Raw genomic sequence first — 17,252 nt, 5'->3', positions numbered from 1 at the left:
GATTAGTCACCAGATATATTATTTCACTTAATCTCTTTGAAGCTACTTAAAGGATAGTTACTAATGTCTCCTACATTTTACAGAGGCGGAACCTGAGTCTCAGAGAGGTTCAACAACTTGCTCAAGATCACACAGCTCAAGCAGCAGCCACCTTGGGGCTGTCCTTCAGGGCTGTGCAGCCTGACACTTTCAATGTGTAAGACACCACTGGAGCTTTGCAGGGCACAGCTTGCACAAGTATGAGCCTGCCCTGAGGGCTCAGGTTGGTCTGAATCCAGAGAACAATTTCCTTTCCACGCTACCGCTACCAGCAGGTACAAGCTGGCTCCACTTGGCCAGACCTCTCCTTTGTGGAGCCCTGAGTTTAGAAAGGGCATTTAGCTCTGTCTACGCAGTAGCGTCCACTTCTTCACAATGGCAGGCTGTTCTCCCACACCACAGAGCTCAGAGAAAGAAAAGAACCACACTGCAGTGTGGTTAGCCTGAACAGGGAAGGGGCGGTTAGGAGCTGCAAATCCTGAATCCAGGGATGCTGAGGGTCCCAAAGCAGACACCTGAGCTAAGCTCTTGGTAGGAGAGGCCAAATTAAAGCAGCCACAGCTGTATTGCCAAAGGGACACTCCTTTCCATATGAGTATCGGTAGCAGCTTCTTACCCATTTAGAAACAGTTCCTCCCTATTTCTTCCCACTTTTCCAGATTGTCTCAGATACCCTGAGAGACGAGTTGTCAGAGACAAGTTCCCTGAGGACAGTTCAAGGTCTCACCAACACCTAAAAAATCTCCTGATGAGCAGAAGTGAGTAGAGGGAGAAGGAACCTGAGTTCAGGGCCAATGATGTTTGAGGACCCTTGCCGTAGTAGCAGGATGAGCAACATAATTTGCAGGGCCCAGTTCAAGATGAAAATGAGGGGTTCTTTGTGCAAACAGGATTAAGGATTTTAAGATGGTGACAGCAGAGCATTAAACCAAAGACGGCACCCGGCCCGGCGCAGCCGCTCACGCCTGTCATCCCAGCACTTTGGGAGGCTGAGGCGGGTGGATCACAAGGTCAGGAGTTCAAGACCATCCTGGCCAACATGGTGAAACCCTGTCTCTACTGAAAACACAAAAATTAGCTGGGCATGGTGACTCATTCCTGTAATCCCAGCTACTCAGGAGGCTAAGGCAGGAGAATTGCTTGAACTGGGATCTGGGAGGCAGAGGTTGCAGTGAACCGAGATCATGCCACTGCACTCCAGCCTGGGTGACAGAGCGAAACTCCATCTCAAAAAATAAGAATTATAAAAATAAAATAAAAAGACAGCACCCTTCTGGGCTCAGAGCCCTGTGTGAAGACACAGATCTTGGCCCATGAGGCCCACCTCGCTTGGTGGATGCTGCCCTTGGAGCATTCTGCTCACAAATGCCTCTAGTGCTTTCTTTTGAGATCACTCCTGCTGCTTTGGAAGTTCCCACAGCATTTCCTTAATCTCAAGATGTTCTGTTTAGAAATATGGTGTGAACTGTATTTCCCAAAAAGCGTTCCCAAACTGCCCCTCCATAAAGCACCTACACTCTGTAAATATCAGGGTTAAAAAATAAATTAATTAAGGGGAATACACTGCCTTCCCTTCCTCAGGGAGAATGTGTGCAGGAAGCAATTTCATGCTTAAACCTGAAGTTAAATTAATTCACATGATGGGTGGAAAGAGCCGTAAGGTTGAAGAAGTGGTATGGTAGCATTGAAAAGAGAGAAAACTGCTTGGGCGTGGGGCAGAACACATGAGATGGGAGAGAGGTTTGAGAGACATACCTGCTGGGACAGGTGTGAAAGACTGAGCAAGAGAGGCTGAACTGAAGATTTTTCAGAAACTATGCGTTGTGATTGTGAATTGGGTCCTTTTGACATTCTTTAACAAATGACTTACATTTCCAATTATTTTTGGTTATAGAACTTCTTAAATGTAGTTGTGCAGAGGCTGGATGACATGGGGCTCTGGTTAATACATGTGGTATTTCAGAGCATAGTAAGCCCCTCTCAGCATAATGGCAAATTAGTTGCACAGCACAGGAAGAAAATTCATCTCCTAGATAGCAAATAGATACCTCCATTCCAGAGTAGGTTACGAGTACATTTGGTGGTTAAGCAATGGATATCAATTGGTATTTTTTAAAAACCAGATTTAACAACAGCCCAAGGCTGGTCTTGAACTCCTGGGCTCAAGCCATCCTCCCACCTCAGCCTCTTGAGTAGCAGGGCCTAGAGGCTTGAGCCTCCATGCCCAGCTCTTTTACAGCCTTAATGAGATATAATTACCATGCCATACACAATTTACTCATTTAAGGTGTACAATTCAATGGCTTTCACTATATTCAGAATTGTGCAACCATCACCACAATCCATTTTAGAGCATTCTCATTACCCTAGAAAGAATTCCGACACCCCTTTTACCTCCTCATTTCCCCATTTCCAGAGCCCCAACACACAGAGCCAGAGGAAATCACTAATCTACTTTCTATCTTTATGTATTTGTCTATTATGGATTTTTTTTTTTTTTTTTTTTTTTTTGTAGAGACAGGGTCTCACTACATTGCCCAGGCTGGTCTTGAATGCCTGGGCTCAAGCAGTCCTCCCACTTGGCTTCCCAAAATGCTAGGATTTAGGCAGAAGACACAGAGCCTGGCCTATTCTGGACATTTTATATAAATAGAAGCTTTCACTTAACACAATGTTTTTGAGGTTTGACCATGTTGTCACCTGTATCAGTACTTCATTCCTTTTTGTGGCCAATCAGCAATGCTTTTTAGAAGCAACTGTTGAGACAGAGGGATGACTACCCCACTCTGCATATTCCTAGGGAAGTTACTCAGATGGCGGGGGCAGTGGGGGGCAGGGCAGCTCTCATAGCAAGAAAACACCCTCCTGACCAGGAGGCCCCATAAAACTGTGAACACAATGCAGGCTTTGCCACCTGCCAGGAGCAAATCTACATCCAGCTCTGCCAATTATAAGGCAAGGCATTGAGCTTACCTTCTCATCTGTAAAAGGAGGGAATGATAATAGTCTAAGGATTAGAATAATGTATGTCAATTGCCTTGTAAATATCTGTTACATAATTAGTTTTCATAATGGTAATCAGCATAGTATAAGGAAAGAGTTCACTTGTTTCATCAGTTTCCTTTTCTGCTGTGGGTTACCACAATGATTCTTTTTTAAAGTGATATACCAACTAATGTGTAAAAATGTCTCTGGGTGTAACTCTCACCTGCAATAGTAATTTACAGGACATGACCTTCCATTCTCATTCCTGGAGATAACTGCTATGAATGGAGAAGGAGGAAAGGATAAATCCAGCTGTCAAGAGCTGGGCTGACGTTGAGGAGCTTCTGTGTCATCTGTGACTCCTCCCCAGGTGATGACTTCCTGACAGTGTTGTCCTACATGTGAAAATACTGACAAACACACACTATTTGACTCACATAGTCAGTTTAGTGACCACATATCTGAGCCACAGAGCACTGACTGTACTCTGGAGAGGAAAAGGACAGTTAAGTCAGGCTGTGGCTCGTGTTTCGTGGCTTCTCTGAAGGTGAGAACCCTTGATGACAGATTTATCATTCTCTGCTAGAGATGAACAATCAATATTGAATTATTGGTATTAGTGGAGGAGTTTGTGGTCGGCTTCACAGATTACCTTGGAAAAACAATGTGTTAATTGGAAAGAATGTTGGATTTGCCTTTTTTCTTTTCTTTTTTTGCTGTGTGGTTATGGTGTTATGATATATCTGTATATTTATTGGTTCCCATCCACAGTTCCTGGCTCCTCACTCCCATAGTCCTTGTTATAATGCTGGGGCACTTTTGGCCTCGGGAAACAGAATCTCTCCCTCTGAGCTTCTATCCTTCTTTTACCTGTCCAAGGCAGGACTCTGTGGTCAAAAGGCCCTTATTCCAAAAGACCCTCATTCCTGCCTCGTACTCTAGAGGAAAGAATGCCACACAGAGAAAAGAATGCCAAGAAAAGTCTGAACAGATAGGCCTTGCTGGGTTCAGATCAGGGGCTTTTTGTCCAATCACATTTCTACATGGTTGTCAATCGTGCCTATGTAGCGAAGCCTCCATAAAAACCCAAAAGGACAGGGTTTGGGGAGCTTCCAGAGAGCTGAACATGTGGAGGCCGATAGGAGGTGACGAACTCATCCACACACTGAGAGGGTGGCACATCCCAACTCCATGGGGACAGAAGCTCCTGCAAATTGCCTATGCATCTCTGCATCTGGCTGTTTACTTGTATCCTTAAAATAAGCTCTGTAATAAACCGGTAAATGTGTTTCCCTGAGTTCTGTGAGCTACTCTAGCAAATTAACCCCAAGAGGTGCTCATGGGAACCCCAACTTGAAGCCAGTCAATCAGAAGTTCCGGAAGCCTTGATTTGCAGCTGGTGTTCCGGGGGCTTAGGGGGTGGGTGAGGAGTAGCCTTGGGGACTGGGCCCACAACCTGTGGGATCTGACACTATCTCCAGGTAGACAGTGTCGGAACTGAATCCGAGAACGCTCCACCGGTGTCTGCAGCTTGGCGTATGGGGCAAATTCACCACAACTTTGGTCACAGAAGTCTTCCTCTTCATCTGTGTTGATGATTGTTGTTGTGGTGGTGGGAGAGCAGAGAAAAAACAGTTTGAGAGAGATTTTCCCTAAACAGTGGATCGTGGCAAGTTTCTTTTTATTTGTATTTGAATTTATTTATTTATTTATTTATTTATTGAGAGAGAGTCTCACTATGTCGCCCAGGCTAGAGTGCAATGGCACAATCTCAGCTCACTGCTCCTCTGCCTCCCGGATTCAAGTGATTCTCCTGCGTCAGCCTCCTGAGTAGCTGGGATTACAGGTGTGCACCACCACGCCTTAATTTTTGTATTTTTAGTAGAGACAGGGATTCACCATGTTGGCCAGGCTGGTCTCAAACTCCTGGCCTCAAGTGATCTGCCCACCTCGGCCTCCCAAAGTCCTGGGATTTATCATTCTCTGCACAGGCATGAGCCGTTGTGCCCAGCCAACTTCTTTCTTTTTAAAAATTTTATTTACCTTTAATTATACTGATCCTAAGTGGATACATTTATGTTCTCAAAAATACATATAAAGGTAAACTCTTCCAGAGGCATCATCTCTCCATCTCAGTTCTCTACCAAGAGGAAGGATCTGGTATCCTTTTAGGCATTTTTTTCTATTCATTACACATATAATCATCTAAATATATGATAATTTTGTTGTATGTATGGCATGAATGGTATATATGTATGTTGGTATGTATGGTACCTACTTTGTTGGCAATTGGCTTATTTTGCTTAATAATAAGTTTTGGCAATCTTACAGTTTCAACCCAATCCATAAGGCTCTCTATCAGTTTTTGAAAGCTGCTAAATATTAGTATTCCATAGTATGGCAATATCCCACTTAACCCATCTGCTCTTGTATTGATGTATAGCTTGGCTGGAGTGTTTTAGACTTCCAATGACATCCTAGTACATGCTTCCTTAGATACATAACTGGTCTCTAGCCTAAATGCCAAGAAATAGAATTACCAGAGAGAAGACTATTCGCATATCACATTAAATATATATATATATTTTTGAGATGGAGTTTTGCTCTTGTTGCCCAGGCTGGAGTGCAATGGCATGATCTCGGGTCACGGCAACCTCTGCCTCCCAGGTTCAAGCGACTCTCCTGCCTCAGCCTCCTGAGTAGCTGGGATTACAGGCACATGCCACCATGCCTGGCTAATTTTTGTATTTTTAGTAGAGACAGGGTTTCACCATGTTGGCCAGGCTGGTCTCGAACTCCTGACCTCAGGTGATCCACCCGCCTCGGCCTCCCAAAGTGCTGGGATTACAGGTGTGAGCCACCCCGCCTGGCCTACATATCACACTTTAATAGCTACTCTAAAATGGGCAGGACCTTTAACAGGTAGCAGAGTGATGTCATGATGTGGGGCATGGATTCCTGTACCTGCCCCTTAGGCTCAAACCTCAGCTCTGCCACTCAGTAGCTGATTATCTCTCTGCCTCAGTCACTTCTTCTATAAAACTAAGATAATAGCAGTATCTATTCATTTGACTGTTATGGAATTTGAGTCAGTCTGTGTAATGCTCTTCTGAATAGTATATAAAGTAAGCACTATCTAAGTGTTAGCTCTGCCAGTGGCTTTGGGTTTAACATTGGCAAGATTAAAAAATAATGTATTTCTCTCAAATTGTTGTAGAACAAAGGCTATAGGAGTGTTATTTGAACTTTTAAAACACTCAAGTGATGTCAAGTTTATTTTGACTAATCTGCATCCCCCTTCCCCCTGCACGCCCGCAATCTGCATCCCCCTTCCGCTACCCTCAATAGCCAGCAAGTCGCATGGCTGCTGTCACCAGAAAGCTTGCTGTCAGCTGAAAGGATCAGGGAAGAGGTCACAGCCCTCAGACCACGGGTAACCAGCTCTTGTGGAGCTGGCAGGAAAGCCAGGAGTCAGGGCACCTACTCAGTGGGGACAGGAGGGATTAGTTCTGATTACCCAGCCTAATCCAATGGCAATTGTCTTCCTGAATTTGCCATCTCAGTTACTGTAGATTTGGACACCACACCCTCTGTCACCTAATACCCAGTCCCGTGTTAGTTAGGGAACCTTATCCAAAGATGGTTTCTGTAAATTGCGTGGGGAGGAAGCAGACCATGTCAGGAGAGACACTTAACACATTTCGGGTGCCTACTGTGTGTCAGCCCCAAGGCTGGGCACTTCACAGACAAGATCATATTTCATCTTCACAGTGAACTTGTCTGGTGGGTATTCTTTGCTATTTCCCAGCTAATGACTTGGAAGCTTCAGTCACTTCTAAAGGTTGGTGTAAGAAGCATAACTTCTCACAGCCTGCAAGTGGCAGAGCTGAAACATGAGTCCAGATTTGCTGGAGTGGAATATTGGTGAGGATGTGGAAAAGAACAAGAACCCTCATTCATTGCTGGTGGGAATGTAAAAGTGGTACAGACAGTTTGGAAAACAGTTTGGCAGTTTCCTAATCCATTGAGAATACTGTTGTCTCCAATCCTAATGTAATATTACATACATTTCTGTTACATTAGAATTAGAGATAAATTATGTTTAGAAATAACTCCAAAAACAGTCTTTATATTTGATTTTCACATTGAAAATCAGCCAAATTTATTTCAGCCTCAAAGAGTGTGTTTATGTCAAATTGAGTGCTGGCAGCAAGCTGCACTTTTTGTTTTTTTCTAAACGGGAAATGGGTTTCAAAGTTAAACACAAATTTACCAAATGACCCAGCAATTCCACTCCGAGTTATCTTCCCAAGAGAAATGAAAATGTATATTCACACAAAGACTCGCACACAAATATTCTTAGCAGGATTATTCATAATAGCCAAAAATTGGAAACAACCTAAATGTCTATTGGAAATAACCTAACAGTCCAACTAGTGAATGGGTAGACAAAATGTGGCATAGTCATACAATTGAATACCACTGAGAAATAACAAAGAACAAACTATGGATACAGTGGGGTGCCGTGGCTCACACCTGTTATCCCAGCACTTTGGGAGGCTGAGGGGGGCAGATCACCTGAGGTTGGGAGTTTGAGACCAGCCAGGCCAGCATGGTGAAACCTGTATCTACTAAATACAAAAATTAGCCAGGCATGGTGTCGGGCACATGTAATCTCAGCTACTTGGGAGGCTGAGGCGAGATAATTTCTTGAACCCTGGAGGCGGAGGTTGCAGAGAGCCGAGATTGCGCCATTGCACTCCAGCTTGGACGACAGAGCGAAGCTCCTTCTCAAAACAAAAAAACAAAAAAACAAAACTATGGATACATGGTATGACATAGATGAACCTCAAAAACATTCTCAGTATGCTCAGTGAAAGAAGCCATACACAAGAGACCATACAATAAATGGAATTATACAATATAATTATACAATATAATTCCATTTATATGAAGTGTCCAATAGAAACTATAAAGACAGAAAGTAGATCAGTGGTGGTTGGAGGTGAGGGCAGCGGGGAGAATGCTAATAATAAATGTGCCTGAAGGATCTTTTGGGGGTGATGACAATCTTCTAAAACCAATCTATGGTGATGATTGCCCAACCTAGTAGATTTGTTTTTTTTTTAAAAAAATTGCATTTAACAATTAGAAATGGTGAATTATATGATATACAAAATATGCCTTTATAAAGTTAATTTTAAAAATAGGAGCAAGGAGACAAACATTTAATGAGCCCCTACTAAATTCACTGCGGCGTTGCCTGTGATAGCAAAAGCTAAATGTCCATCAATAGGAATGTGGTTATTGTATATCTAAAGAATAGAGTCTTTTTTTCTTGTTAACAACAATGTACATTTAAAAAGAATGAGACAGGCCCAGCATGGTGGCTCCTGTGTGTAATCCCAGCACTTTGGGAGGCCAAGGTGGGTGGATCGCTTGAGCCCAGGAGTTCAAGATCCACCTGGGCAACATGGCGAAACCCCATCTCTACAAAAAACACAAAAATTAGCTGGGTGTGGCACATGCCTGTAGTCCCAGTTACTCAGGAGGCTGAGGCAGGAGGATGGCTTGAGCCTGGGAGGTTGAAGCTGCAATGAGCCGTGATTGCACCACTGCACTCCAGTATGGGCAACAGAGCAAGGCCCTGTCTCAAAACAAAAGAAAATGAGACACTGATAATGGAATAAAAAAAAATGCACTGATATGGAATAATCTCCAGGATACATTAAATGAAATAAATTATGTATATCACTTTTTTTTTTTTTTTTTTGAGATGGAGTCTCTCTCTGTCACCCAGGCTGGAGTGCAGTGGCGCTATTCTTGGCTCACTGCAAGCTCCGCCTCCCAGGTTCACACCATTCTCCTGCCTCAGCCTCCCGAGTAGCTGGGACTACAGGCGCCTGCCACAATGCCCGGCTAATTGTTTGTATTTTTAGTAGAGACAGGGTTTCACTGTGTTAGCCAGGATGGTCTCGATCTCCTGACATCGTGATCCACCCGCATCAGCCTCCCAAAGTGCTGGGATTACAGGTGTAAGCCACCACACCTGGCCAATGTGATCACTTTTATAGGCAAAGAAGAAGGAGGAGGAGGAGGAGAAAAGAATCTAATATGCTCGTTTATACATATATTGACTAGAAATACACAAGAAAGCCATAGCTTGGTTGCTCCTGGGAGGAGGCCTAAGTGTCGGGGGGAAAAGAAGGCATGCCATTTGGAGACAGTGATAGTCTTTGTATATCTTTCTGGATACCTTGAATTTATGTATCTTACCTAATAAACAAGTAAAAGCTAACTTTTCAGTACTAATAGTGAGCGCCTCCATGTGCCCAACAGTGTGTTGGGTGCACAATTTGTCACATAGACGTGGTGAATACTGAGCTGGCAGCAGCTCCCTCTGGATTTGTCTTGAATTTATTTTAGGTGGAAGAGTCTTTCCACTGACTCTCCTCTCCCCTGCTGTTTAAAATGTGTGGCAGTTTCCAATCTGTATGAGAGGGCTAAAAAAAAAAAAAGCTCAAGGTTAAATAAAACCGGTGCAAGGCCGGGCATAGTGGCTCACTCCTGTAATGCCAGCATTTTGGGAGGCCGAGGCAGGCAGATCACCTGAGGTCAGGAGTTCGAGACCAGCCTGGCCAACATGGTGAAACCCCATCTCTACTAAAAATACAAAAATTAGCTGGGTGTGGTGGCACGCATCTGTAATCCCAGCCACTTGGGAGGCTGAGGCAGGAGAATTGCTTGAGCCTGGGAGATGGAGGTTGCAGTGAGCCGAGATCACACCATTGTGCTCCAGCCTGGCCGACACAGCAAGAATCTGTCTCAAAAAAATAAATAATTAAATACATAAATAAATAAAACCTGTGTGAGAGTTTAGTACCTCCCCTGATTTTACAACTGAAAAACGCACCTGAAACACAGACAGGTTAGGTGACATTTCCAAGGTCACACAGCTTGTTAGTGACAGAGTCCAGGTTTCTTGATTCTGATTTTCCAGGTACTGCATTGAAAGGATACATCCTCTTGCCTATCTTGGGGTAAAGACAGGGAAGAGAGGAGACCTTATGGTGCTATAAACATACCAAGTGTGGCAGTGCTGTAATTGGACCCACTTCCATGAGTTAACTGATTAAAATCACTTTGGTTTGAAGTTGAATGTCATGGGCTGACTGCTGTGTCCAGTCTAGGAATGTGTCATCAGTGTCATCACAAACACTTCATAGTAAAGAAAGCCCCTCTCTGGCTCATTTTCCTCTTATCCTCCGCATTTGCCCAGGCTCCTTATGTTCCCACCCTCACTCCCCTGTAATGAAAACTCCAAAGCCACTTCAACTAATCCCTCTTGGGAGAACGTTTACTTTCAGTGTGACCAAGAGGTGAAATGCTGTGGAATTTCTGGCATCAGACAATATGGGGAGAACCTGAAAAATCTTAGGCTATCTTCTGTCTCACTCCCCACTCCCTGACAAAAATAAGACCAACCCTGAGTGTAGTTAACTGAGCCAAAACTCATTATGCTGAACTAACCACTTGTCAGCAAGTCCATTCAGAAAAAAGCAGTGGTGTGAGGACAGGGAAGAGATTCGCAGGAGAGTGGTGGTCTGGTCTCTGCCACCTTCTACCCTCATCCTTCAGCCCAGCCAGTCAGAGTGTCTTAGGGGAACACTTTTCATATAATGCCTCCACTTGCCTTATTTCCAGAAGATTTTTTTTTAATAGAAATGGGGTCCCACTATGTTGCCCAGGCTATTCTCATACTCCTGGGCTCAAGCAATCCCCCCACCCACCTCAGACTCCCAATACAGAAGATTTTTAATGGTTCTTTATCTAATCTTGTTCTAGTAAATAAAATGTGCCTTAGAGATAAGGAACATCGCATCCAATAAAAAGGGCCATAGGGTGTAGTACTGTAGCCAACGGTTCATTCCATTTCTTTTTATTTCTTTTGAGATAGGGTCTCGCTCTTTCACCCCGCTGAAGTGCAGCAGTACAATCTCGGCTCACTGCAACCCCCGCCTCCTGGGCTCAAGCAATCCTCCCTCTTCAGCCTCCTGAGTAGCTGGGATTACAGGCATGCACCACCACGCCTGGCTAATTTTTGTATTTGTAGTAGAGACAGGGTTTTGCCATGTTGGCCAGGCTGGTCTCAAACTCCTGACCTCAAGTGATCCTCCCATCTCGGCCTCCCAAAATTCTGGGATTACAGGTGGCTCACGCCACCGTGCCTGGCTGGTTCATTCCATTTCTGAGGCAGGACTGTTCTGTGGAAGAACATTTTAACTTGTCTGGGCTGAACTGTAAAGCACGCCCATCCTAATTTTTTTTTTTAATTTTTCCTGGCTTGCCTTTAGCAGTAATATCCCAAATCTTTAAAGTATAAATGCTCCCCATGGCTAACTTTATGACTAAGGGAAGAGGTGGTAAGATTTTAGAGGCCTTTCTCCAAAATATCCAAAATCTCCTAAAGTGACCCTTTGCTTGTCCTCCTAACCAAGCCTCTTCCGTCACTCAGCAGCCTGGGGACTCGGTTGGCGAGACCTCACTCTTCCTGCTTTGTTGGCTCTGATTGGTCTAAACTGTGGTGCTCTTTGTCACTGATTGAGTCATTAACCAAAGTTTAAGCCAATCACATGTGGCGCTCTCCAAAAAGTAGTTCAGGGGTGACCGAGTCAGTGCAAAGCTTAGGTTGTTCACTCTATCATCCACAGGAAAAGGAAAGCATGTGAACCTCAGTGAAAGCCAATAGCTATCTTGAGACTGTGCTAAAGCTGGCCTGATAAAACCAAAACAGAAATGAGCAGAGCTTCCAGAAATGCAGGAAACAGCAGGGTCCTGACCAAACTCCTGGACCCTTCCATGGTATGAGCAATAAATCCGTCTTACTGATTTAGGTAGTTTGAGTTTATTTCTTTCTTTCTTTCTTTCTTTTTTTTTTTTTTTGAGACAGAGTTTCACTCTTGTTGCCCACGCTGCTGTGCAATGGCACAATTTCGGGTCACTGCAACCTCTGCCTCCCGGGTTCAAGCAATTCTCCTGCCTCAGCCTCTCAAGTGGCTGGGATTACAGGCGTGTGCCAGCATGCCCAGCTAATTTTGTATTTTCAGTAGAGACAGGGTTTCACCATGTTGGCCAAGCTGGTCTCAAACTCCCGACCTCAAGTGATCCACCCACCTTGGCCCCCCAAAATGCTGGAATTACAGGCGTGAGCCACCCAGCCCGGCCAAGTTGATTTCTTTGTTGTTTCTAGAAGGCATACCCTCTCCTCATTGGCCCACAGTGCCTGAAATTCCTACCATTTGGCTCTCCATTCCAGATCTCTATGTTGGATATCAAGTTACAACCAAGTTACCGAGGGAAGTAATGGATTGAAGATTAAATGGCTTAATCAAAACCATCTAACTCTTGACAATTCTTTCATCATCAAGAAGGCGGGGGAGGAGAAGTGTGAAAAGTGTAGCCCAACCACACTAATTTCTGATTTTCATATTCATTCTTTCTCTTTCTGCCCTCCATGTTTTTATTTTGCTTTTCTGGATTTCCTTTACATAGAAGGACCACTTTTCATCTCAGTCTGTACAGAAACCCCGCCAGGTTTTCAAACCCCTAGCTCAAATGCTGGTTTCTCTTTGAAGGCTTCCCTGATATCCTCAGCTGAAAAAAAAAGAAAAGCCCCCTAAAAACTAGAGACCATTAGCCTCAGTGTATTGTCCCCACATTTAGTGTCACCCCCAGCAGCTAGACCGTGTAAACTGCTTGCCTGCAGGGCCCCTGATGGGTTAACCTTTTGTGTTTGCAGCACTGGCACACTGTATCTGTGTCTCTGGCACCCCCTGAGAAGTAAGGAAAGTTTGGTGGTTGAAAAGAATAAGCACAAATAGGTTTTCTTCAGGAACTGCAGGCCGAAGAAATGGCTACAGCAGTGGTTCTCAGAGTGGCCCCTGGGCCACGCCATCAGCATCACCTGGGAACAAGGAAGAAATGCAAATTCTTGGAAACTTCAGAATCAGAAACTCTGGGGGTGGAGCCCAGCAACCTTTATTTTAATAAGCTCTTTAGATTCTGTTGCACTTGAAAGTTAAGAACCACTGGACTCAGAGAAAGGTCTTAAACTAGGGGTTGAGGAGCAAATGAGCCTGTCTGTCTAAGAGCAGGGGCCTGGTTGTCTAAGAGCAGGATTGAAGATCAAGTGAAAATCAAGGTGAGTTGTGCAGCCAGGACATGAGGATAGCAGTGGAGGGGCTGGCCCTCGAGAGGGAGGGTGCAGTGTATCCAGACCTGAACTCTCGGACTTGAGCTTCTCTTCAACTTGCTGCCTGTCTCTTCGAGCTGATGTCTGAAGTCTCCTGATCAGTTTTGTCTATTTGGGCCATGCCCGGTGGGTGTGCATAGGCGGAAATCCCAATAAGGGCTTGAAACATGTTCAAATGTTTTATTTGATGTAGGTTAGGTGTTTATTCTTTCGTTTTCGCCAACCCTAAGATGACGTGATTACGTTCTCCCAAGTTGGTTTACATGTTTGCATTTTCAGTTTTTCTTTTTGGCAGCATTCAACCCAGAGTAACGTATCCTGGGTTCCTTGTGAACCTGTCTGTAACCGAAGCGAAGAATGTATCGAGGTACTCCAGTGTGCCTGGGAAAGAGCTGTGGGGTATCTCAGTAAAAACAAGGGGCAACAAGAAAGATGTCTGATAAAGTTCTTGGGAGCTAGCCCACAAGCCCGCTTGTGAATCTCTGCTCCCTCCCATCCCTGACTGGCCTTTCTCCCTATTCATTGTGTACTTTTATCACTGACCCCGCGCAATTCTAGCCCACAGTGCGATCCCTACCCTGGAAACTACACTTCTTCTGAGTTGGCCCAAAGCTACCGCCCCTGCTCAGCTCCTCCAAAGGCTAGTCCACTTCAGAGAGTTTTCACCTCCACTCCTGCCCCCACCTCTCTCAATGCAAGACTCGACTATAATCTTTGAGGAAAGGCTGGGCGTGTGCCTTCATTTTCATAGTTTTCATCATGATCACAGGCCTTTCATTACTATGGATTTCCAAACACTCATATTTAAATATGGTAATGATATGTATTAAAAAGCATTCCCAGAGGATGTTGATAAATCTCTACTTCTGCTTTTAGATAATAAGCATCAATTATCCATCAACTATTTTCAGTAAAAAAAATTTTTTTTCTTATTTATCATAGATACATTCTAAAATATAATCTTTTTAAATTTTGTTTTCAAACACATTGTTTCCACGTGTAGAATGTTTCTCAAAGAATCTAATTGTCTGTGTTATGTTTGTTTGATTATTGCACTCATGCAGATGATGTGTAGTTTCTATTACTTTATATAGTTATATTTATGGTAGTATTCTAAAGTTTTAGCAAAAAAAAAAGAGACAGAAGCTTTTAATTAAGGTGAAAAACTAACTTTTGTTGAGAAACTATGATTCGACAGATACTTTAGGTATATTTATTCATCTAATCCCCCATCAATCCTGTTAAAGTGAACACTGTTATGATTTTACAGATGAGTAAACTGGGGTTCAAACAGGTTGAAAAGTTATGCTAAAGTTAGGAGTCGATTCCAAATCTGACTCCAAAGCCTTTCTCAGGACCTCCCCTGCTCCTCCCACCTCCATCCAGAGTAAGATACTAACTCAACTGCATCGCCATCACAGGGTCTGGTACCTACACACAAGTGTTCAGGAGGCTGTTAAAAACTCAAGAAATTGGAGGAGAAAAAAACTTTGCAGGTAATGACAATAGGAACTCTGCCCTACCTAAAAACTTCCCCAAATTATGATTAAATGTTTGGTAAAAACATCAAAAAGACAATATAGGCCAAGCACGGTGGCTCACGCCTGTAATCCCAACAGTTTGGGAGGCCCAGGCGGGTGGATCACCTGAGGTCAGGAGTTCAAGACCAGCCTGGCCAACATGGTGAAACCCCGTCTCAACTAAAAATACAAAAAAAATTAGCTGGGCATGGTGGCAGGCACCCGTAATCCCACCTACTTCAGGAGTCTGAGGCAGGAGAATCGCTTGAGCCCAGGAGGCGGAGGTTGCAGTGAGCTGAGACCGAGACATTGTACTGCAGCCTGGGCAACAAGAGCAAAACTCTGTCTAAAAACAAAAAACAAACAAAACAAAACAAAACAAAACAAAACAAAACAAAACAAAACAAAAAAAGGACAATGTAATTTGGGAGCTAAAGTTCATTTAATTTGTTTTAAGTCCTGATTTCCAAGATCTGAACACGGTTATTGGCCATCCATGCTTTTTAATACAGGATTTGTGAAGTTGTTGATTCGGAAGGTAACCCACAACATCCTTGGTTTCAATTCAGAAGCCACACAGCAAAAAACTCCTTCAATTTGTCCTTAGTTGATATAGAGTTATAAAACATATCACATATCTCTGGAATGACCATTCCTGGTTAATTAATCTTTAGAAATAAAGGCTACCTTTACTTAAGGAAAAGGTTGTGGAAAGAAAATAATTAGAGCAGAAGCAGCTCTAAATGCCGTTCTTGCTTTTATCTATTTTTAAATGATTGCCAAATGTCTGTAACTGACACCCTTAATCAAGGCTTTTAAAGTTTAGATGTGTTCATTAAACTGTAATGTGACAGTGGTGGCATTTAATTGATGGATTTTTTTTGGCTGACTTTTTGCCTTAAATTTTTTTAAAAATCTATTTAACAACTCGATAAATGTTTACATCAGCCATTTTGAAATGCCTGATAGCTTTTCAGCAAATTGCATTACCTGTTGTCAGACAATATACTCCTGTGTCTACCCAGATAGGAGAGATTTTCAATCATTCAGTTAATTCACAGTAAAAGGAATAACTCTCAACTAAAATACTCAAATATTTCAGACAAAAGTCTCTGGGGCCTGAGTTACCTGGATAGTCGACTTAACTTTTTCTGTTACTTTGCAAAGCTTTACATATCACTCATTTGAGTCATTCTGTAAATTTTTCCAACTGTTAAGATAGACATGATGTGAAAGAAACTGTTTTCATTCATTATTGTCAAGCCAAAATAAGCACACTTAAAAATAGCAATAATTTTCAAAAAGGGTCAAAATGGACTTAAATTACAAGACTGTGAGAGTTTGCCCACTTTAAAACCTTATATGCCCAAATATCCCATATAGCCACTATTTGTTTCATCTCATTCTATTTCATAAGGAAACCATCTGCTTCGTTCTTTGTTGCAGAAAATGTAAACAACTATATATTGAAAGCACAGCCATTCCTTATATAAAAACCAAAGTCTACATACTTACTTTTCAGTACTCTTTGTCCAAGAAATGTTATAGGAGGTCTGGCTCGGCTGTGGATTCCCCAGGCTGTGTGTGAGGCATTGATTGGGTGTCCCTGTTCCCGGGACAGGGATTCAAAGGAGTTTATAGGACTCAGGGTCTTCCACGATCAGGTCAAAGCATAGATGGGTCTGCTTCCAGAAAGCTCATATCTTCCTAAGAAGGGAAATTCCATGCCCGGGGAAGTTCTGGAAGAAGAGCATTTTTTCCCCGCCCTTCAATGAACTAGGTCATTGCTGAAGCTGGAGAATATATTTTAGCATCCCTGTGATGAAACTTGAGGGCTGTTTCTGCAGTAGGTGCGACACTTGTTGACCTGACACGCTGGGGAGGCCCTGGCAAGGGGGCCTGGTGAAATGCAGCCCCAGGGAGCTGACGAAACCCAGACGAGCTGTCACTGGCTGCTGCTCAGGAGACCGAGCAGCTCTTTCCAAAGCCCATGCTGGACCCTGGGCTTAGTTGCTCACTCCTTAGGAAAGGAAAAACTTGCTGCCTGATAAAGGGATTAAGGCCGGAGTAACACAACCAGTTCTCGTACCAAGGTTATCAGGCATTTGAAGTACACATAGGAAACCCGTGGAGGGGGTGGTGGGGAGGTGAAAATACGAGTCATATGTTGTTTGTTTAGAACAGGCATTATAGCCGTCCTCTGAAGTTCTCTGAGAAAGGCAGAAGCCACAGAAGGAAGGCAGGATCCACCCTCCTCACCCTCCTTACCCCCCTTACCCCTTGTCTGTCTGTCTGTCTGTCTGTCTGTCTCTATCTCTCTCTCTCGCACACACACACACATGCCCCTTCCTATTTTGACTATAATAGAAAGAAGAGAACAGACAAAGATCAGAAGACATCCACAGAAGAAATACCACAGGTCCTATTCCTTCAAATTGCCTGGAATGGTTCTTGTT

General features: G+C 43.6%; 1 protein-coding gene across 1 annotated transcript in view; it reads left to right on the top strand.

Moving 5' to 3' along the window:
• Positions 1 to 17,252, top strand: part of MALT1 (MALT1 paracaspase) — a 212,314-nt gene that overhangs the window by 79,069 nt on the left and 115,993 nt on the right. The gene's annotated exons all lie outside the window — the stretch shown is intronic.

This window comes from Symphalangus syndactylus, chromosome 1 (genome assembly GCF_028878055.3).
Source record: "Symphalangus syndactylus isolate Jambi chromosome 1, NHGRI_mSymSyn1-v2.1_pri, whole genome shotgun sequence".
Lineage (NCBI taxonomy): Eukaryota > Metazoa > Chordata > Mammalia > Primates > Hylobatidae > Symphalangus > Symphalangus syndactylus.
Note: the sequence above shows the minus strand (reverse complement) of the source record. Positions and strands in the feature narration are given on the sequence as shown.